We start from the raw sequence: 23,664 nt of genomic DNA on the forward strand, positions 1-23,664 counted from the left end.
TTTTCTCTAGAATACAGTATGTAATGCATATAACATACAAAATATGTGTTCATCAACTGTTATTGATAAGACTTCTGACCAACAATAGGCTATTAGTAGTTAAGTTTTGGAAGAGTCGAAAGTTATAATCAGCTTTTTGATTGTGTGGGGGGTCAGTGCTCCTAACTCCTGCATTGGTTAAGGTTCGACTGTATGCCTAAGAAAATTGAAAACATATGTCCAAACAAAGACTTCTTATCCAATGCTCTTATTCATACTATTTAAAATTTAGAAATACCCCAAATGTTAATCAGCTGATGAATGGACAAAAAAATATGGTATATCCATACAATGAAATTTTTTCTGCATTAAAAGCAATGAAGTACTGATATATGCTACAACATGTATGAACTTTGAAAATTGTATGCTAAGTGAAAGAGTCCATCATAAAAAGCTAATTATATGACTTCACTTTTATGAAATGTCTGGAATAGGAAAAGATAGAGAGAGAGTGACTGCTGAGGGAAATGTGGTATCTTTGTGAAGTAACAAAAATATTCTAAAATTAGATTATGGTGATGATTGCACAAATCTGATTATAGTAAAAATCATTCACTTTCACACTTTAAACCAGTGAATTGTATATGTAAATTACATCCCAAGAAAGCTGTTTTAAGAAATGAAATAAAAACAAAATAATTTTAAAAATATTAATAGCAGTGTATCTGTGTTTTTTTTTGTTTGTTTTTTTTTTTTTTTTTTTTTGTCCTCATGTTCCATGGTTTTGTTCACGTCCTAAGAACAAGGGCGTTTCCACTTTGGAAACCTCTAGTCTAAAGGTCCCTCTCAGTGAACCTGAAAATAACCTTATATTGCTTGCTAAAATTTCAGGTAGGAAAAATGTCACCCCTCTTTTTAATGATCGAGAGCTAAATAGTAAAATATTGGAGAAGGAAAAACAGCAACTTAACAATGTGGAATTGGACCTCAGTTGACCTTTATTTCAATTCCCTGTTGGGTTTATTTTCCCAAATGAGGATTTCCTTAACCAAGGTTATCATCTTAACCAATTCTATTTTGGTCAAACATATTGAATGTGATCTAAAGGACGGTAAACCCATGATCAAACTTTTGCTTATGATATTTCTAGTGGTTACTCCAAATATTGAGACTTTAAAATGACTCTGGCTCCTATACCAAATGCACTTGTATTATTTTTAGTAATTGCCATCAAAATTAAATTTGCATAACTCAAGTCAACATAGTATTATATCATTCTTCTTAGTATATCTATGTTAATAATTTTCCTTTGGCTCCATTCCAGCTACAATGGTTTTACACTGAACTTTTGTCATTGCCACAAATTGTACATTGCAAATTGCTGAATGAGTCTAGGCATATTTATGTAACATTGCTGAAAGTGAAGACATATTTTGTAAACATCTACGTAAAGTTCTTATAAATCCTTGCAAAACGGAAAAATACTTGACTATATGAAAATTCTCTATACTAATGATGCATTGTTTTGTGAACAACATAATTTCACTTGAGGAAAATATTGTGAAATTAATCAATTGCTTTGAATAGAGAACTTGGCCAATTTCACTTATGCAGAGAAATAATCATTGTAAGTATATGCATGTAGGACATCAGACTTATTTTTACCATGTAATGTATTTTTATTTATAGTATACATATAAGAAATCTGAAATCAGCATTTTGTTACTGATTTGAGATAGGTTTTTGTGGCAGCTCAATTGAAGAACAGGAACTGAAAGAAGTCAGACTCTCTCTGTCTCTCTCTTTCTCTCTCTAGTAATTTCACATTTATATATGCTTTTACAAAGCTGTGCAAAATACCCAAGTCCTGGAGCCTCATTTAATCTGGTAACAAACTTTAAGTGATAAAAAGAAACAATGACTACAATGTAACACTCTTTGTATTGGGCTTTGCTCAGGAAACCTTAGAAATATTAGTATTAGCAGGGGCCAGGAGTGGTGGTTCACACCTGTAACCCCAGAGCTTTTGGAGGCAGAGGTGGGAGGATCGCTTGAGTTCAGGAGTTGGAGACCAACCTGGACAACATAGCAAGACTCCATCTCTACAAAAATTTTTAAAAATTAGCCAGACATGGTGGTATGCACCTGTAGTCCCAGCTACTCAGGAGGCTAAAGCAGGAGATCACTTGATCCCAGGAGTTCAAGGTTGCAGTGAGCTGGGATGGCACCACTGCACTCCAGCCTGGGAGACAGAGGGTGATCCCATCTCTATTTAAAAAAATATATTAGCAGATTCTTATCGAATGAATCCTCCCAGCATTAGCTATTAGCTATAGAGATATCCATGGTGCTCTCTAATACTTTGCAGAAAATAAATTCCAAGTAGAGAGCTTGGATATCCTTTCACAAAGGCTTTTAGAAGCAACAACCTAGTCTATGTAAAAACCTGGAAATACTTCATAGAAGGACACTAGATTTTTACCCATAAGGAAGACAACTACTGTTCAGGAGAATTAAACATGACCATCTGTATCCTGACCAGAGTTTAGGTACCTGGTCCTTTATTAGCTTCTTTCCTTTTAGTTTGTGGTCTTTCTAGAGTTACAAGACTCAACCTTATCTCCTTAACCCACCAGGTCATACCCTAATTTCAATTTGGGTAGATATATTGAGATACTGGTATACTATATATATACACCACTGGCATTTTGATCCTAAACAAATTCCTTAAGAGTTGTTTAGATACATGTAATAGATTTTACCTTGTTATTATTTACAATTATGCATTGAAATAGACTGTCTTTCCACAAGGTAAAAAGTTGATCTTGCTAGAGTGAAGAAAAGCTAATTGATTGAAATATACCTTTAATCCTTAAATTTTTTCAATCTCAGGTCAAAGATCCATTTTGTAGTATATCCCTTCCAAAAGTTGCTAATTTTTCCCACTTAAACTTTTCTAGAAATGGGGACAACATAATTTATTGAGGATCTGCTACTTACTAGGCATTCTCGCTTATATATTATATTCAATGCTAACAAAAGTGTGAGGAAGACTTTGTTATCATTATTATATAAATGAAAAAAATGTTTCAAAGATGTTAAATTTATTACCTAAGGCAACACAGGAAAAATAAAGATAGGCATAAACATGACTCTTCTAAATTCTTTTTTTTTTTTTTGTATACTAGGGAGTGAGATTAAATTGCTGCCCAATAGATAACTTTGCCTGTGCAATAAGGGATGTTGGGGAAAGGGGGTGAAATAACATAAGAATTTTCCTATCCTGAGACAGAAAATAACCAACTAACTAAATGAGCGTATCCCGTGAGGATAGGGTTCTCTAATAGGGGAGCAAGAAACTAGGAGGAATAAAGCAGGGCTTTCACATTGATAAGTAAATGGGATGAAAGTCACAGCAGTGTTTGAAAGTGTTTGAGCAAAGATTCAAACTCAAGCTTATCCTCTTTGCTTTTAAGCTTATACATACCTTTGTTCATATTGTTTCTTATTTCTGGAATATTATTTCCTTCCAACTTTTCCTGAAATTGTTTTTGCAAATCTATCAAGTGCCACTTTCAGTGAAACCCTTCAATGAAGCATCCTGTGATCCACTTCCTCTTCCCAGCAGATGGGATCTTTCTTTCAGCTACAAGATATGATATAGAAAGGCATCAGTACTGGGGTACAGAAGAATGTTGGGCCACTGTAATGGGATTGGAGTTGCTTTGGACATCTTCTTTGGCCAGCTCTCTTGATTAGCTTTCTGAGATGCCAGCATCATGGTCCAGAATCCTTGCATTAAAGCCAGTCTCAGAGGCAGGACCATGAGAGGATGGGGCAAATGTTATCTGTGCAGTCAACCATCAGGAACCAGTGCAATGGTTTCTCATCTCTTACTTTTACTGAATGTAGATGTTTCTCCACTTCTTATGGAAAGAAAAGGAATCACAGGTTGCTGTTGGTCGGCATAGTTCAGCCTCATGCTTGGAGGTTGGTAATGTCTGTGCTTAAACACACTTGGATTCCCAAATGCTAATCTTATTAAAAAGACTTATCTGAAAGAAGAAATGAGAAGGTAAGTAGGCCGGGCGCGGTGGCTCACGCCTGTAATCCTAGCACTCTGGGAGGCCGAGGCGGGTGGATTGCTCAAGGTCAGGAGTTCGAGACCAGCCTGAGCAAGAGCAAGACCCCGTCTCTACTAAAAATAGAAAGAAATTATCTGGCCAACTAAAATATATATAGAAAAAATTATCCGGGCATGGTGGCGCATGCCTGTAGTCCCAGCTACTCGGGAGGCTGAGGCGGTAGGATCGCTTAAGCCCAGGAGTTTGAGGTTGCTGTGAGCTAGGCTGACGCCACGGCACTCACTCTAGCCCGGGCAACAAAGAGAGACTCTGTCTCAAAAAAAAAAAAAAAAAAAAAAAAGAAATGAGAAGGTAAATAAAGGAAATATATCAAATATTCAACCAAATGCTCCTTTATGACTTCTACATGAAAGGGTTAGTCCTGCACTGTCCACTATTATAGCCACCAGATAAATGTGGCTATTGAGTACATGAAATGTGACTATAAATAGTATGAATTGAGATGTGATGAAAGTGTAAAATACACATTGGATTTCAAAAATTTGGTATAAAAAAAGAAGGTCAGCCTAACTCACAGCAACCTCAAACTCCTGGGCTCAAGCGATCCTCCTGATTCTCAGCCTCCTGAGTAGCTGGGACTACAGGCATGCGCCACCATGCCCGGATTTTTCTATATATATTTTTAGTTGTCCAGCTAATTTCTTTCTTTTTTTTTAGTAGAGATGGGTCTCACTCCTGCTCAGAGCTGTTCTTGAACTCCTGACCTCAAGCGATCTGCCCGCCTCAGCCTCCCAGAGTGCTAGGATTATAGGCGCCTGGCCTAAAGTGATTCCTAGAATTTTAAGTAAAAGGCAGATTCACACAATAGTAACAGCATGTTGCGGTTTTCAGGTGTAGGGGAGGAAAACCTTTTCCTCTACCTCGTTGGTTTCTGTACCTGGGGCATGTGAATTAAAATGACAAAAGGTAGATTAGCCAGAGAGGGGGGGAAACAGTTTATTTTCTGCACACAGCTATACTTGTGGGAGTGCTCAGAGATGAATAACTCAAAGGGGTGGTTAGAATTTGTGGCTTATATACACAACTTAGTAGGGGAAAGGGAGGAGAGAAAAGGCTTTTATGGGAAGAACAAAAATAGGTTTTTTTAGGAAAGATAAATAGGACTGGTTCAAAGGAGAATTCAAAGAACAGACATTTATATAGGTTATCAAATGAATTTCCTAATAGATGCAAAACTGATCAATACCCACAAGGAAATAAAACATAATATTTGGAATCATTTCTTCTTCAACCAGTTGTATCCCCAACCAGAAAAAAAGTTCATTTGCATCTCTATGGATGAAAATAATGTGCATAATTATTAGTTTTTTAGCCATACAGAATTGTAAAACAGCACAAAGAGTGCAAAAAGCATAGGTTTTAATAGAAGCAGATAATCTCTAAAGGTTTCCTGGACAACATCTAGCATTCTATTGAAAGGACAGTTAGCAATCTTTTGCTTATTTTTCAGTGTTTCTCAGTTTTTACAGATACCAGAAAAACTTGTGGCTCAAGTAAAGCTAAGTTTATTAGACTTACTTGAAGAACAGGAATTGATAGTAGGAAAATGTGTGCTCTCTTTGATTCTAACTGATGCTATTCGCTTCTGTGACTATGCTTGCTTTTAGTTGTTTAATAAATATAGTTAATCAGAATGAAAAACAGGGATAAGAGCAAAGGTAACTCCATGATAGGCTAGGCTTCCTCGATGTGAGAAGCCTAGTTCTGCTTGTGTATATATGGCTTGCTGGCTTGGTGCTTAGCGTAAGTGGAGCCATGGCAGGCTTCACTAAAGTAAAGGAAAACAAAGCCCCGGGGAGGTAACTGCAAGTTGCTTTCTGATAAAGGACTGGAGAATCCAGGTGCCCTCCAACCAACTAAGTAAATAAGAAGAGCAAGACATGATCAGCGCATGAATAGCTTGTGCAGGGCATGTGTTCCCAGTATAGCTTGTAACAAAAACTAGAAGGTATGCAACAACAGCTCCCCCTCCCCCGTCGGAGACCCTCCTCTTCCCCTGGATGATGTTAACTACAACTGGCGCCAGTGCAAAAAGTCCGAAACTTAGAGTCAACAAACCTAAAGCCAACGCGATCAGCCACTTCTAAACAAAAGGAACAAATAAACTGAAGGGAGGCCGGGCGCGGTGGCTCACGCCTGTAATCCTAGCACTCTGGGAGGCCGAGGTGGGCGGATCGTTTGAGCTCAGGAGTTCGAGACCAGCCTGAGCAAGAGCGAGACCCCATCTCTACTAAAAATAGAAAGAAATTATATGGACAGCTAAAAATATATATAGAAAAAAAATTAGCCGGGCATGGTGGTGCATGCCTGTAGTCCCAGCTACTCGGGAGGCTGAGACAGGAGGATCGCTTGAGCTCAGGAGTTTGAGGTTGCTGTGAGCTAGGCTGACGCCACGGCACTCACTCTAGCCTGGGCAACAGAGTGAGACTCTGTCTCAAAAAAAAAAAAAAAAAAAAAAAACTGAAGGGGGATAAAGTGCAGACTAGTGTGTCGTGTGCAGACTAGTGTGTCGTGTACAGACTGGTATGTCATGTGCAGACTAACGTGTTATGTGCAGAATAATGTGTCGTGTGAAAACTAGCATACAGAAAAGTATAAAAGCCTAATCTTTACCCCAGGGCGGGGTCCTAGTTCCTGGAGAGGCCACTGCGTTGGTGCTCTGGAATTTGGACCCTGGCCCGGGGCTAGTAAATAAACTCCTTTGTCTGTTGCAGCCTTGGTGACTCTGCCTATCTGTTCCTGGGACTGACGGGAACCGGATCTAACATACTGTGTTTAGAGAGAACACCACCATGAGAGTCTTAGTACTATCTCAAAAAGGAGAAATTAGGAAAGGGTATTTATAGGGTATTTTGGGATTTTAGAAACAGGAATGTGTGATTTCTTTTTTTTTTTTTTTTTTTTTGAGACAGAGTCTCACTCTGTTGCCCAGGCTAGAGTGAGTGCCGTGGCGTTAGCCTAGCTCACAGCAACCTCAAACTCCTGAGCTCAAGCGATCCTCCTGTCTCAGCCTCCCGAGTAGCTGGGACTACAGGCATGCGCCACCATGCCCGGCTAATTTTTTCTATATATATATTTTTAGCTGTCCATATAATTTCTTTCTATTTTTAGTAGAGATGGGGTCTCGCTCTTGCTCAGGCTGGTCTCGAACTCCTGAGCTCAAACGATCCGCCCACCTCGGCCTCCCAGAGTGCTAGGATTACAGGCGTGAGCCACCGCGCCGGGCCAGGAATGTGTGATTTCAAGGTGTTTTTAAGGCAGGGACCTGATATAGATTAGATAGAGTTTATGATATCATAGCTTGGGCTTGGTGAACACAGCAAAAATGAGGATTTTGAAATGAATCTTAATGATCAGGTTATTTTAGTTGGCTTATCTTCCAAGAGCAAGTATTTCTTGAAGTGAATAGCTAAATTTTTATGCCTGGTTTAAGGATAGGAAAGCGTGCCTGATGTCAGTATTATTTAACAGAGAGACAGGAAATAATGTTGATTTCAGTTCTCACTAGTATTTGATATATAACGTGCCTTGCCTAATGATTTGTATATATCTTTGCTCTGTTTGCCCAAATCCTTTAGAGCAAAAATACCTGCTCTGACTTCCCCCTACCCCTGCTTTATTGAGGTATAATTGATAGTGCTGTGACTTTTAATACCTGAACACACTCCATTTCAAAATAGCTTCCACTCAGAACCCCAGAGTTGGTATAAAGATTATTTTATGCTGAAGACATTTGAGATTCAATAGATGCAGAAAGACGCCTTTTTGGAGCTTCCCTTATCTGATGAAAAGCAGAAACTTCTGAGAAACGAAGACTGCCATAAATTCCCTCTTTGGGGTGATTTCTATTGCAAGGAGAGAGACTAAAATTAAACTTGCCATAAATCCCCTTGCTGGTGTAGTTTTATGGCCATGAAGTAGACAGAAAGACCACTTGGTGGCATAAACAAGCATTATCACAAACTTTTTTTGTCTCCTTTCCCCCCCCAGAATCCTATTTATCTTTCCTTAAAAAATCTATTTTTGTTCTTCCCATAAAAGCCTTTTCTCTCCTCCCTTTCCCCTACTAAGTTGTGTTTATAAGCCACAAATTCTAACCACCCCTTTGAGTTATTCATCTCTGAGCACTCCCACAGTGTGCTTTATTACAGTTGTGTGCTGAAAATAAACTGTTTTCCCCCTCTCCTCTGGCTAATCTACCTTTTGTCATTTTAATTCACATGCCCCAGGTACAGAAACCAACGAGGTAGAGGAAAAGGTTTTCCTCCCCTACACCTGAAAACCGCAACATGCTGTTACTATTGTGTGAATCTGCCTTTTACTTAAAATTCTAGGAATCACTTTAGGCCAGGCGCCTATAATCCTAGCACTCTGGGAGGCTGAGGCGGGCAGATCGCTTGAGGTCAGGAGTTCAAGAACAGCTCTGAGCAGGAGTGAGACCCATCTCTACTAAAAAAAATAGAAAGAAATTAGCTGGACAACTAAAAATATATATAGAAAAAATTATCCGGGCATGGTGGCGCATGCCTGTAGTCCCAGCTACTCAGAAGGCTGAGAGTCAGGAGGATCCCTTGAGCCCAGGAGTTTGAGGTTGCTGTGAGCTAGGCTGACGCCAGGGCACTCTAGCCCGGGCAACAGAGCAATACTTTGTCTCATACACACACAAAAAAAGATGTAAAAGCATCGTGCTATGGACCCGCTGATGTGGGAAACCAAATTCATTACTTTATCTCAAGGGCCCAAAGAAAATGTATATATTTTTCTAATGACAATGAAAGAAAATGTACATGTTTTTTGTAATGTAAAAATGGTTTGCATACATTTCACTAAAGCTGTTCCCCTTCTCTCCTCTTCAGGGTAATCCGTTGACCCTCTTCAAAAGTCACCTCCTTTGACTTCCTTCTACTTTCATTATCTTTTTCTTTGTTTCATCATAATCACTTCTTTTGTTTTTCCATAGTACTTTGTATATGTCTGAATTATACATTTTATATGGTAATTTGTTATATATCTGTCTTCCCTGCTAGACTATAAACTTCTCTAATGCAGAAATCCTGGTTTAATTATTTTTGTGACTTCAGTCCCTAGCTTATTACTTCATTCAGGGGACATGACCACCATGATTTGCACATAATACACATAAGCATCCCTATCCACAGGATAGCAAACCAACTTTGTAAATATAACACAAGATTTCACCAGGCACTTTCCCCTAACAATGATAAACTAAAGGTATAAGCAGCCTAATAATTTCTGTTGATGACTGGATAAGTAATTTCAAAGCACTGCTAGATTTCTTTGATCATTCACAGAGTCTAAGAGATAATTGAGTTCTCAGTTTCAGATTGCAAGGTACTAGTGAAGAAAGAAAACAAAACAAAAGTCTCAAATAATAACTACCTAGGATAGAGGGATGATTAGGTGGGCTTTTTGTTTTCTTGGTCCTAATAAGATGGTGTTCAACTATATGGCATGCCTGTCAGCTTAAATTTTGTTAAGTCTGCTTTGTCTGATTCTGCTGACTAATGCTAGTGTTCATAAACCAGGCAATGTTATTGCTCCTAGGGAACACTTTTGTTACCTTCTACTACCCCAATCAATTCTGAAAGAACAATCTAATATTAAATTTCATTTCTGTGTATGTGTTCTGCACATTTTAAGCTGAATAAAATTATAATACATACTATGTGAAACATTATGATTGTGACTAATACATGTCAAAGATGTGAGTCTGCATTACTCAGATGCCACTATAATTTACTGCTATAGGAGAGGTCAGCCAGGAAATGGTCCAGGGTCTTTTAAAAATCCAAGTGTGCAGCCAATTCTATTAGTTTCAAGTGCTTTGCTCTTTTCCTCTGTGAGAATACATCAGCTTAGCATAATAGGCCCAATTTTTAAAAGGCTATATTTGATTTATTTCTTTTGGCAATTCAGCTTTCAGACTGCAAAAATAAATAACTAAAGGAATGAATAAATACCATGCTTGTATTGAAATAGCCAGATTCTTTATATGAAACTGGTAAGTAGAATTATGGAATCAGAAAAGGTTTTCCTAGAGGTTGATTACTGAAGCACATTTTAAGTAATGAACTATGAAAGAGAACCAACATTTTTTCCCATTATCCACTGTTAGGAAATAAGGGCACAGAATCTTAGGGGATCAAATACTCTCCCCTTGATTATGGGTGGGCTCTGTGAGTATGATGGCAAAAGGAATTAAGGCCCCTAATTGGTTACTTTGAGTTAAACAAAAGGGTGATTATCCTGGGTAGCCCTGATCTAATCAGCTTAGCCCTTAAAGGACACAAGCAGCAACAGCGAACATGCTTCTGTTGGCCTTGAAGACAGCCACCATGAGTTCAATGATTGCAAGGAAATGAATTCTACCTATAACCACGTAATCTTGGAAGAGAGCCCAGAGCTTCAAATGAGACCTCAGCCTTGGCCAACACTTTGATTTCAGCCTAGTGAAGTGATAATCAGAGAACTCAGCTAATCCATGCCCAGACTCCTGATGCATGGGAATAAATGGATATTTTTGTTAAGCTGCTAAATTTGTGGTATTTTGCTACAGAGCATTAAAAAACTAATATAACCCCCTTTCCTCTAAGAATTGCCCCCCAATAGGCCGGGCGCGGTGGCTCACGCCTGTAATCCTAGCACTCTGGGAGGCCGAGGCGGGTGGATTGCTCAAGGTCAGGAGTTCGAGACCAGCCTGAGCGAGACCCCGTCTCTATTAAAAATAGAAAGACATTATATGGACAACTAAAAAAATCTATATAGAAAAAATTAGCCGGGCATAGTGGCGCATGCCTGTAGTCCCAGCTACTCGGGAGGCTGAGGCAGTAGGATCGCTTAAGCCGAGGAGTCTGAGGTTGCTGTGAGCTAAGCTGACGCCACGGCACTCACTCTAGCCTGGGCAACAAAGTGAGACTCTGTCTCAACAAAAAAAAAAAAAGAAAAAAAAAAAAAAAAAAAAAGAATTGCCCCCCAATAAATATTATTACAAAAGCAATATATTATTGTAGAAAAATAGAAATACAGATTGATAAGCTTAATGGTGAACCTTTATAAAACAATCTGACCATTCAGAGATAACCATATTAACTTCATTGGCATAGAAACGTCCAGATATTTTACAATGCATACATGCATGTATATTTTTTCCATGTCAGACTGGTAGTATGCTGTAACAAGGTTTGTAGGAGGCATATCTCACATGGGAGCATGAAAATCCAATTATCATGCTTATGAACTACAAAAGGATCATGCATGTATTTTTTTTAAATGGCATCATATGGTCAATACTGTTTTATGACCAGTCTTCTGATACTTAACAATGTATTAAAAAGTCTTCATATGTCAAATATTTATATAGAACATTAAGTGTTATATAAAGTGTTTTGATATTCCATAATTTATTTATTAAATCCTCTGTTAGATCTTTGTCCGATAATGGCCATCATTGTGGAACTAAGTTTTTACATATGTCCTTAATTATTTTCCTAGGATAAATTCCAAAAGTGGAATGGCTGGACCAAAACGTTTTCACATTTGTAGGGCATTTTTTTATGTTGTTTTCAAAGAGAAGTTTCTTTTTCCCCCACCTTCCTCCATTCTCTCTCCCCCTCTTTTATGGTCCAGATGTTTCTTTCCTCCCACCTTTCTTTTATCCATCCTATGTCTTTTCTCCACCAACCTTTTATTTAATCACAAAAAAATTAGTTATTTCCAGTAATTAGGTAATTAGATTTAGCAGCACATTTTCTGATTTCTTTTCTCTTTCATCTCAACTTTCTTCCATCTCACATTTCTTTTTCCAACTTACTTCCTAATTGAGGGTTTATTTTGCTTCTGGCTAAAGTACCTGCTTTAATGATTTTTAAATCAAGTATTTGTGCACAATCTATTCTTTTATATTTGTATGCCTGAAAAATTTTTAATTAATCTTCACCTTTGAATGATAGTTAAACTGAAGATAGAATTCTATTAATATGTTGGTAGTTCTTTTCACTCATATTTTTGAAGATATTATCTCACTGTCTCCTGATATTTAGCATAGCTGATAAAGATTTGATATCTAATCATTTCTTTGTAGGCAGTCTGGCATTTCTTTCTGGTAGCTTTTAAGATTAATCTCTTAAATGTCCCTCATTTTTACTATGATGTGTCTACATGTGGAATCATTTTTACTTATCCGTTTTGCCTCTTGGTTGTACTTTCAATATGAAGATTCTTGTCTTTCTTCAATTCTGGAAAATGTTTAGTCATCATTTTTTAAAATATTGCTTCTCTGCTATTCCTTTTAGTTTCTCCTCGTAGTGAGTTGAATGGTGGCATCAAAAGAGATGTGTCCTTGTCCTAATCCCCAGAACCCATGAATGAGAACTTATTTGGATAAAAAGGTCTTTGAAGATTATCCTGGATTATCTGGATGTACCCTAAATCCAATGACAATTGGCTTTATAAGAGACACACATAGGAGAGACATAGGAAGAAAAGGAAAAGGCCAGATGAAAACAGAAGAAGACATTAGAGCTATGCAGCCATAAACCAAGGAAGCTGGAAGCCACCAGAAACTAGAAGAGGCAAAGCAAGATTCTCTCCTAGAACCTTTTGAGGGGTACGACATTACCCATACCTCGATTTCGGCTTCTAGGCTCCAGAACTGGGAGAGAATAAGTTTCTGTTGTTATAAACCACCAAGTCTATGGTAATTTATTACAGCAGCTGCAGAAAATTAGCACACTACTATTAGACTTATATTAGAGCTCTGTTATCTATTTTTTGTATGTATAGCTTTCATGATGCATATTGGGGTAAATTTTTTATCTCTATCTTCCTTTTTGATTATTCTCATTCACTGTACTCACTTTATAGTTTACCTCATCTTGATTCGTATTCTTGATTCACTTCTGAGCAATTATATTTCAAAACTTGCTGCACTTTTATATGAATGTTATTCCACTCTGTATCTCTTTGAAGATCTTTAACATCTTTTCAGAATACTCTCTTATTTCCATTTATTTGGCAGTTGAATCCTCCCACTTATTGAGTTCATTAACTATTTTTCACAGCATAGTTTTTTTTTTTTCAAGTGCTAGACATTTCACTCTGCAATCTCTTCTTGAGTGGGGATATCTTTTTTTCCCTTTCTCATGCTTATCACTCTACATTTGCAGTTCTGAAGTTGCTGCCATCAGGCTCCCAGGGTCCCCAATTTAGACCCAACTCTTATCTATGGAAACTCACAGCTCTTTTTCTATAGGAATATCAGTTCCACTGCAATGCATGGCTTGACTGTGTTCCCTGCTGTAGAGTTGTCACTATTTTTTCTGCCACCTCAGACAGGCAACTAGTTATTGGCTATATCCCTGACCAGTGGGAGATTTGTCAGAGAAGAGAAGAAAGCCCAAGTCAATCCTCCCACTCCCACTCCTTGTTTCATGCAGGGAACTAGACTCCAATGAGCCTCCACTGAGTCTCCAATGAGTCTCCAATGAGACTTTCATGAGCAGATGCTTTAAAACTTTGTCAAAAAAAAAAAACAACTTTGTCCTACTTGGGTTGACTTTCTGACACTATATCATGTTTCTGGTCCCAAAATCTAATAAGTCTGTGACTTCAGCTTCTTACTCATTACTATCTGTTTCCATTCCCTTTCTGGTGAGCAAATTTTTATCTGTGATACCTTTTTTTAAAAAACAAATTTACTGGCCGGGCGAGGTGGCTCACGCCTGTAATCCTAGCACTCTGGGAGGCCGAGGTGGGCGGATCGTTTGAGCTCAGGAGTTCGAGACCAGCCTGAGCAAGAGCGAGACCCCATCTCTACTAAAAATAGAAAGAAATTATATGGACAGCTAAAAATATATATATAGAAAAAATTAGCCGGGCATGGTGGTGCATGCCTGTAGTCCCAGCTACTCGGGAGGCTGAGACAGGAGGATCGCTTGAGCTCAGGAGTTTGAGGTTGCTGTGAGCTAGGCTAACGCCACGGCCTTCACTCTAGCCTGGGCAACAGAGTGAGACTCTGTCTCAAAAAAAAAAAAAAAAAAAACAAATTTACTGAGATATGATTCATATATCATATAATTCATAGTTAAAGTTACAATTCAATGGCTTTTAGTATATTCACAGAGTTGTGCAACCATCACTTTAATGTGTTATATTATTAATAACTTAAAAAGAATAGATTTTATTCACCATTATTAATATGATTGGGCTCCTAGTATCCTTATTAACCCACCATCTTGACTGGAAACTGCAGACTTTTTTAACTGAAAATTTTAGCTTTTCCTATAAGCATAAGTATATCTAATATAAGTTGAAAGTGTATGTGGGCCGGGCGCGGTGGCTCATGCCTGTAATCCTAGCTCTCTGGGAGGCCGAGGTGGGCGGATCGTTTGAGCTCAGGAGTTCGAGACCAGCCTGAGCAAGAGCGAGACCCCATCTCTACTAAAAATAGAAAGAAATTATATGGACAGCTAAAAATATATATAGAAAAAATTAGCCGGGCATGGTGGTGCATGCCTGTAGTCCCAGCTACCCGGGAGGCTGAGACAGGAGGATTGCTTGAGCCCAGGAGTTTGAGGTTGCTGTGAGCTAGGCTGACGCCACGGCACTCACTCTAGCCTGGGCAACAGAGTGAGACTCTGTCTCAAAAAAAAAAAAAAAAAAAAGAAAGTGTATGTGGTCCTTATAGTGGGATACTATTAGACAATAAAATGGTATTAGTACTAATAGATACTACAACATGGATTAGCCTTGAAAATATTATACTAAGCGAAAGAAGCCAGTCACAAAAGACCATGTATATAATTCCATGTATGCATTTATATGAAATATCCAGAACAGGCAAATTCATAAAGACAGAAAGTAGATTAGTGGTTGCCAGGAATTGGGAAGGGATTAATGAGGAGTGACTGCTGAAAGATATGAAGTTTCTTCTGGAGGCAATGAAAATGTTCTAAAATTAGATTATGGTGAGGCTTGTACAACTCTGTGGATATACTACAAAACACTGAACTATATATTTTCAATGGATGAATTTTATGCTGTATGTATTTTATCTCAATACAGCTATTAAAAACGTATATGGATAGAGAGGAATTGCATTCTGCCAAATTGAACACAGTAAAAACCAATGATCATAAATGATAGATTTTAGGAAAGTTATAGCTATATTTAAACATCAATCAAATCACAAAAGGCTTTAATTTGGTTTTTTTTTTTTTTTTTTTTGGAGACAGAATCTCACTCTGTTGCTTCGGCTATAGTGATATGGTGTTGGCCTAGCTTACAGCAACCTCAGACTTCTGGGCTCAAGTGATCCTCCTGCCTCAGCCTGTCGAGTAGCTGGGACCATAGGTGCACGTGCCAACACGACCAGCTTCTTTTTCTATTTTTAGTAGAGATGGGGTCTTCCTCTTGCTCAGGCTGTTCTCGAACTCCTGAGCTCAAAGCAGTCGGCCTGCGTCAGCCTCCCAGAGTGCTAGGATTACAGGTGTGAGCTACCAGGCCAGGCCTATTTTTAATTTTTATATGAAAACATGATTACTGGTAAATTCTACCAAACATTCAGGGAAGAAATAATACTAGTTCTACACAAACTCTTCCAGAAAGTAGAAGAGGAAGGACCTGTTCTCAACTCATTCTATGAGGCCAGCATTACTTTGATACCAAAACCAAATAAAGACATTACAAAAAAGAAAAAGAAAACCACTGGCCAATATCCCCCATGAATGTAGAGGCAAGAATTTTAAACAATACTTTAGCAAATCAAATCCAACAATATATAAAAAGGCTACTATACCACAACAAAGCTGGACTCATCCCAGGAATACAGAGTTGATGTAATATTCAAAAACATCAAAGTAACTCATTATACTAACAAATTAAGACACACATGATTTCGAAAGAAGCAGAAAAGTCACGCGACAAAATCCAAAATTTATTCCTCAGAAAAACTCTCAGCAAAATAGGAGTTAAAGGAAACTTCCCACCAGATAAAAAGCAACTATGAAAAATATGTAGGTAGCATCATATTTAATGGTGAAAGGCGGAATGTTTTCACTATGCTATAGTTTGAACGTGCTTCCCAAAAAGTATATGTTGGGAACTTAATCTGCAATGCAACAGTGTTGGGAGGTGGAGCCTAATGAGAAGTGTTTAGATCATGAGGACTCCATTCTGATGAATGGATTAATGCCAATTACTAAACGGCCCAAGGTTGCAAGTTCAATCTCTTGCTATTTCTTCCCCTCTCTTTGTCTTTCTGCCATGGGAGGACTCATCAAGAAGGCCTTTGCCAGATGCTGGCCTCTCAATTTTGGACTTTTCAGGCTCCAGAACTATGAGCCAATAAATTTCTGTTCATTATAATTTACCTGTTCTGTGGTGTTCTAACAGCACGTAATGAACTAATACACTTCCTAAGATCTGCAATAAGACAAGAGTGCCCACTCTTACCACTCTTATTCAACATTCTACTAGAGGTCTGGCCAGTGCAATCAGGCATGAAAAGGAAATAAAGGCATTCATATTTGAAAGGAAAAAATGAAATTATCTTTATTCTAAGACAAAATGAATATCTATGTAGAAAATTTGATGGACTCCACTAAGAAATTACTAGAACTAATATGTGAGTTAATCAAGATGTGGGGTATAAGATCAATATGCAAAAAAATTGCAATATATATGAGCAGCAAATAATCAAGAATTGAAATTTCAAAAACAATGCCATTTATAAATAGCACCTAGGAATCAAAAACACCTAGGGATACTTAGAGATAAATACTTAGGAATAAAGCTTACAAAATATGTACAAGACCTGTACACTGAAAACTATAAAACATTGCTGAGAGAAATGAAAGAAGACCTAAATAAATGGAGCAATATACTTTGCTCACGTGTTGGAAGACTCAATATTGTTAAGAGGCCAATTCTCTGAAAATAGTTCTATAGGTTCAATATGATTTCAGTTAAAATCCGACTTTGTGTTTTTAAAGAAATTTATAAGTTGATTCCAAAATGCAGATGGAAGTGCAAAGGACCTAGAATAGGTAAAACCAGCCTGAAAAAGAACTAATTTGAGGGTTAATACTACCTGATTGCAAGTCTTGCTGTAAAGCTACAGTAATCTAGACAATGGGTATTGGCATTAAGATAGACAAAAAGATCAGTGAACCAGAACAGGGTTCAAAAATAGACTCACATATATGGCCAACTGATTTTTGACAAAGGTACAAAGGAAACAAGCAATGCTGAAACATGTGGCCATCCATATATAAAAAGTTCCAGCAAACAAACAAAAACTTCACACCATATATACACAAAATTAACTCAAAATGGATTACAGACTTAAATGCAGACCTAAAACTATGTAGTTTTTTGAAGAAAACATAGGAGAAAATCTTTGTGACTTTGGGCTGGGGAGCATTCTTTTAGATACAACACCATAAGGACAACCCATAAAAGAAAAAGTGTGATAAAAGACTTTGTGAAAAATAAAAACTTTTGCTTTTCAAAAGACACTGTTAGGAGTCTGAAAAGATAAGCTACAGACTGGGAGAAAATATTTGCAAGGCAAATATATATCATAAGGCAATATATGTCATAAAAGAGTTGTATACAAGATATATAAAGAACAGTGAAAACTTAAGAAACAACCACTCAATAAAAAAGTGAGCAAAAAATTTGACTAGACATTTTACCAAAGAAAATACATGGATCACAAAAAAAAAAATCACATGAAAAGATGCTCAACATCATTACTTATTAAGGATATTGCAAATTGAAACCACAATGGAATGTCACTACATAGCTATTTAAATGAAATGTATTGGCAAGAATGTGAAGAAACTGGAATTCTTATAGCTTGCTGGTAGGAATAGTAAAATGGCATAGCCACTTTGGAATTAGTTTAGCAGTTCCTTAAAAAGTTAAATGCACAGCTACCATATTATTTAGCCATTCCATTTCTAGGTATTTACCCAAGAACGAAGAAGCATATATCCATACAAAAACTTGTACGTGAATGTTTATATCAACTTTATCTGTAGTAGTTAAAAGCAGAAACAACCCAGATGTTCATAAACAGGTGAATGGATGAACAAGTTGTGCTACATTCATACCATGGAATACTACTCATCAATAAAAAGGAATGAACTGTTAATACATGAAGCAACATGGATGAATCTAAAAATAATTTTGCCAAGTGAAAAAAGCCTGCCAATAAAGAGCACATACCATATGATTCCATTTACACAAAACTTAAGAAAATATAAATTAATATATTGATATAAAGCAAATCAGTGGTTGTTTGGGAAAGAGAAGAGAGAGGAGGGATAGGAAGAAAGAATTGCCAAGGGGCAAAAGAAGACTTTGAGGGTGATGGCTTTGGTCACCATTCTGATTGTGGGGTTGGTTTCACATATGTATACATATTTCAAAGCTTAACAAATTGTGTACTTTAAAGATGCACAATTATTTCTTCAATAAAGCTTTTTATAAAAAAACCTCATTAACCAAAAAGAAAAAAGTGTGATTATCTTCATCATGCTTATTGACATCTGCAATAATAGAAATCTTATTTTGTGTTGATCTATTGATCAACAGCCAAAAGTGGTTTTCCCTCTTCATTGGAATAGCTGAACATGTAGAAGAATCAGTAAATTGGGGAACTTTAAACATAGAACAACATGCCTTAAAGAATTTTAAACTGGGGTATTTCATATGTTGCATGGTGGTATTGATGCAGTTAAATCGAGCAAACCGTTTCTAGTCCTAAAAGCTTAAAAGTAGAGTTCTCATCAGAATACAATATATGATGTCAATGAAAATTTCCCCCATATTTATGAAGTTATTTTGACATATACCAGTCTATTTTCCCATTTAGTTATATTAAGTAAGTCCTCTTGGTGCACTTTTGGGAGAGTTATATCTTCTTACTCTAAGGTGGAAGAAAGCTATTACATGGCTAGGCTTCCTACTAATAACAAATTGTGACAACAAATGGATAATTCAAGAAAGTAAGTTTTACTTAATAAATAAATATCAGTTTAGTAGATCTTAATGTGGATGCTTATCTGTATTTTTTTTTTCCTTTTGATTCAAACAATGTCAATAAAAAGTTTCACATTTTAGCCAGGATTCTACTTCAGGCTAATTATCTAGGTTGCAGAGTTTAGGATGGATTGTCCTATCAATCATTGTACTGTGCTAGTAGTGATTATATTTCAGAAGCAGCTGATCACATGGCCCTTGTGGTATTCAGTAGTTTACAAACAGAAGCTTTCTAATTTTTTATGCAGGGAATATTTACAGTTTGTCTCTGGAAGCCCTGTGTTAAAGAAAAAAATTATTCAATGACACTTGTTAAAGCATGGTAAGGAAGACTTTATTTAGGACCATTGTGATAGATAGGGACCACTGCAATGGGATTTTGCTGTGTGAGAGAGAGATTGAGCTCAACTCTGAATACAGCGTGAGCAAGTGGGAATTTACAGCCAAGGAGCAGGATGGGGGTAAGTGGATGGAAGATTACTAAGAAGAAGTATCAGGGGAAAGGGGAATTCTGGCTGAATCAACCTAACAAAATTCTTTCTAAAGACAGGCCAGGGTGGTCAGATATCACCCAGAGAATGGTGGAGCAGATATTGAGAATGATGGGATATCAAAGGTAGGGTGATTCTCGGTAAACTCACTTAGCAGGGTTCTTTGCTAAAACTGGACTTTACAAAAGTTCAACGATGGGCCTAGGAGAAGGTTCAGGAGCCTGACTATAATTTGGTCAAGCAAAGAATCTTTGGTCAGCAAAGTACTTGAAATATGATACTTTGGAAGGGTGAGGATAAGTGGTCTAGAAATTACATTTATGTTTTCCCATATACTTGAGGGTTATATAAATAATTTACATATGTTTAAAATCCAGAAATTCTGACATTTGTCCCCTCTTAATATTTTGAAATAAAAAAGAATAAAAGAAGATAGTTGATAAAACCATATAGTTATAAATTTATCAGTATATTTTAATCTGTGACTTAATTTGTGTATCCAGATATGTTCACTGAAAAGTTTGTTTTTAAAGACCAGAAAACCTGGGCCAAGGCAGAAGGAAATGATTCCTTGCATATTGCCCCAATTACACTTTGTATATGTTAGCTTAAAATTTATGGGGGATCTTGCTTTGTTCTTAGGTGAACATCAAGTCTATGCCGTTATCATAGTCCTGATAATTTATGTAAATTCCTATTTTTATCTACATTCTGACTAAGTCAGGTGAGATCAAGGCTTTCTCTTCATTTAGATTTTCAGGAAAATTTTGACTGCACAGACATGTCTAGATTGCTGTGGGCTGAATAGTTAATATAGATTATCTTTTCTATAAATTTGATGTTGATAAAATGAAGGAGAAAGAGAAGGCAAGAATCCTGATATAAAGGTACAGGTGAGAAAAGATTTTGGATTGAGGGAAAGCAGATAATGAAGGAGAGATTGAAAATAGATTGAACAGCAGGTGATGGATCCAGGTCCTGAAATCTCAGGAAGACGTGGAATTAAAAGGGGTAGAAGGGTCAGGCACGGTGGCTCACGCCTGTAATCCTAGCACTCTGGGAGGCTGAGGCAGGTGGATCGTTTGAGCTCAGGAGTTCGAGACCAGCCTGAGCAAGAGCGAGACCCCGTCTCTACTAAAAAATAGAAAGAAATTAGCTGGACAACTAAAAATATATAGAAAAAATTAGCCGGGCATGGTGGCGCATGCCTGTAGTCCCAGCTCCTCGAGAGGCTGAGGCAGGAGGATCACTTAAGCCCAGGAGTTTGAGGTTGCTGTGAGCTAGGCTGATGCCACAGCACTCTAGGCAGGGTGACAGAGCAAGACTCTGCCTCAGGAAAAAAAAAAAAAAGGGTGGAAACACTCCTTCCTCCCAGATAGGATGGAAGGAAAAGACTAGGTATGGCAAATGCTGTAGATTGGCTCACTCAACACCTACCCCAACACACTTCCTGCTAAAATCTTTATTTCTCATCATTGGAGCTAAGGTTCTGCAGGCATGAGACCTAGAAGGAAGAAGTGAGTTATGTGTGGTAGTGGCCACATGTAGGAAGACTAGACCTACTGCAAATATCCTGGCAAAGGCATCTCCTTCTTCTAGGATCAGTCACGGAGGCAGCTGTCTTGGAATTATGGCAGAAACAGCATAGTTCTGAGGCCTTTCTCAATAAAACAGCTCCCTTATTAATATGTCAGTTATATGGTCAGGTTTAGGGAGTTGTTCCTAGAAATTTAGTCTGCAGTTTGTTCCTTCAGGTTTCCCAATGATTCTGAGGATTATCTAATACCCCTTATTAAAACTAAGTTTAATTTTAAACTAGTTAGAATGGGTTCTTTATCTATGTCTAAGAATATTTTCCTGGCAATAATTGGTGTCAGAAGAATGGGGCTGCAAGTAATAGAAGCTAAAATGTACTATTGGCTGAATTGAAAAGATGGGAAAATGAATATTAAAGACATACCCATTTCAGTCTGCAAAGCTTGTGACCATGGTCAAACTCTTGCCTGCTATTCCTTGGAGTGTAAATCAAGTGTCAGCCTAGGCTGTAGCATTAAGAAATATGGTAGAAAATTTCGGAAGTTGGCTATTCTAGCTCCTTCTCATGGCTTTTAGAAAAGCACCATAAGAAAGTGATGAAGTCAGACTGCAGAACTAAAAAGAAATATAAAGGTACTAAGAGAGATGCTTTCAGCCTTTGGCCTGGAATTTAAGTTTAACGAAATTCCTGTAATTTGGAGCATTTAGGGGATGAAAAAGCTAAAGGCTTTTACTCCAACGGGAAGCCCTTGACAGTGGTGAGAACAAAGCTGCAGCCTTAGCAGGGAATAAGATTGATGCTCTGCTGGACAAATTCTCTGATGAAATTAATAGTGTTTTCTTCTCAACATAGCTTATTGTTTCAAAAGTCCTGAAGGTGGTGACCACTAAGTTAAAGTAGAAGAAGAGAATGGATGGAGAGCAAAGATAAGCAGATAAAAGCCCCAAATTCTCAGACTTGGAAAGATTGTCTTGACCAGTGATACTCAAAATATGGTCCATTGACTGACTGGCTATCAGTTCATGAATTTTTGGAACTGAACTGTAAAGAGATAAGGAGCTTGAACAAGAACATAAATCAACTTTTACAACATTAAGCATACCATTTAGTTCAGTTGACTTTTAAATTTGTATATATTTAAGGTATACGATACAATGTTTTCATAAACTTACATATGGTGAACTGGTTACTAGAGTCAAGCAAATTAGCATATCCATCATCCTACATAGTTACCCTTTTGTTTGTGGGCAGAACACCTAAAATCTACCCACTTAGCAAATTTCCAGTACACAATGCAATAACTATAGTCCTAACATTGTACCTTAGATCTCTAGACTTATTTATTCTACATATCACAATTTCTTTATCAGTTGACAGATGCTTAAATTGTTTCTATACCTTGACTATTGTGAATAATGTTGTAATGAACACAGGAGAGCAGATATCCCTTCAAGATCCTGATTTCAATTCTTTTGGATACATACCCAGACGTGGATTGTTGGATCATAAGGTAGTTCTATTTTTAATTTTTTTGAGGAACCTCTGTACTGTTTTCCACAATGACTGTACCAATTTACATTCCCACCAACATTGCTCAAGGGTTCCCTTTCTCTACACCCTCACCAACATTTGTTGTCTCTTGTATTTTTGATCATAGTCATTCTAACGGGTGTGAGGTGGTATCTTATCTCATTGTGGTTTTAATTTGCATTTCTCTGATAATTAGTCATGTCCAATTACTTTTTATATTAAGATTTTCTCAGTGAAGGGAGCAGTATATTGATTTACATCCTGGTGCAAGCACCTCATCTTATGAAAGCCTGGTACTTTGAGTGGCACTGGTCTAGAAAATATCCTTGGTTATGGTTACCCATAAATGGATTGACCAGAAATAAATATACTGTAAATCTACTAAATTTTGAGAGACTATATTACCAGAAAAATCCTAAGCCTTCTTGTAACAGTGTGTGACTATTAAACCCCATAGCAATCCCCAGGGTCTTGAACCTGCACCAACAGGAAGCAAGCTGTCCAAAGCTGTGTGGCTCCCAGAAAATACATCATCCATAATGCTCAGCTCAGATGTAACCAGGAGGACAATGGATGAGGAAAAACCATGAGAAAACAGAATCAGAGAAAACAGAGGGTAATGGACAAGGGAAATCCTCCCGGACAATTTCAAAGATTTCAAGGGCTACCAGATGGGCAGGGCGAGGAATTTACTGCCAAGGAAAGCAAACCTCACTATTCCAGTTCAGAATGACTTAATGATTGTTAGGGTTCAGGCTTTTGCATCTCCCCTTTTTTGAATGAGAGTTTTTATTGTGGTATCTATCCTCTGTCACATCCAAACTTGATGAAGAAATCCTGAGTTTTTATTGTTTTTACTGGATCCAGTGATTAGGTGAAATTATTACCTATGTACATACATTGGGAGGAGGGCAAG

General features: G+C 37.5%; 1 pseudogene; it reads right to left on the reverse strand.

Moving 5' to 3' along the window:
• Window positions 1-11,296: 11,296 nt before the first annotated feature.
• LOC138379382 (small nucleolar RNA U13) lies at window positions 11,297-11,394 on the reverse strand (annotated as a pseudogene).
• Between the last annotated feature and the right edge of the window lie 12,270 nt (window positions 11,395-23,664).

The sequence above is a fragment of the Eulemur rufifrons genome, chromosome 30 (genome assembly GCF_041146395.1).
Source record: "Eulemur rufifrons isolate Redbay chromosome 30, OSU_ERuf_1, whole genome shotgun sequence".
In the NCBI taxonomy this organism is placed as follows: Eukaryota; Metazoa; Chordata; class Mammalia; order Primates; family Lemuridae; genus Eulemur; species Eulemur rufifrons.